Below are 872 nucleotides of genomic sequence, written 5' to 3' on the forward strand. Positions count from 1 at the left end.
AATAAAAAGACAATAACGATGCCCCCCCCCCTTCTTTCTACATATAACCACAACTACATCTATCCCCCCTCTCCTCTACTCACATAATACATATTAGTGTCGGGTTCCTATCTTCAAATAGATAAATGATTGTGTGAATCCGATGATTGGCGGACATTTTGGAAAAAAATTAGCCGCCATTTTGGTTCTGCACCGCAGCAGCTTCAGCTGTAATTGCCTGAAATGAGCATCCATCAGTTTCACAGTGTTTGGAGGATTTAGGTTTCAAACACTCTCCCGCATTTATTCTTCAATTTCTTTATTCACTGTTTAGATGCAAGCACTGCAGAAACTTTTATAATTATATATTTTTATTTAAGAAAAATTCACCCGGTCCACTCTGTTAAAACCGTTCTTGAGGCGTTTTATAATTGTCGATGAAAGATGAAAAACTTTTAGACTTTTCCCCGAATTTCTAATCCCTCTTTATAAAGTTCTGTAACATAGAATAATTTTTCTTGTCCAAGTTGTTATATTTATACAAGAAAATTTAATTTTAAACATCAAAGAAATTCTTGTGAAATTATAAATATATCTTGCAATTTGCCAAAATCGAAAAAAAGAACAAGAAATTAATGTCATATAGTATCATTTCCTAGGTAGTTGACTTGTATAATTGTTATACAGGGTGTTCTAAAATAACAAGGGAATTAAGACATGAAATCGTCTCTGATTTCCGCAAAGACAGATTTTCAAAATGTGAAATAAAGACTTAAGATTTATCATTATGAAGGTATACAGTACACAGATGGTGGAAACTATTTTAGGAATTTCATAAGCTAGTAGTTTGAAAGGGATGGTAAGCGTAATTTCATGTGTCCCTTCAGGCAAAA

Source organism: Eurytemora carolleeae, unplaced genomic scaffold (assembly GCF_000591075.1).
Source record: "Eurytemora carolleeae unplaced genomic scaffold, Eaff_2.0 scaffold2193, whole genome shotgun sequence".
NCBI lineage: Eukaryota > Metazoa > Arthropoda > Copepoda > Calanoida > Temoridae > Eurytemora > Eurytemora carolleeae.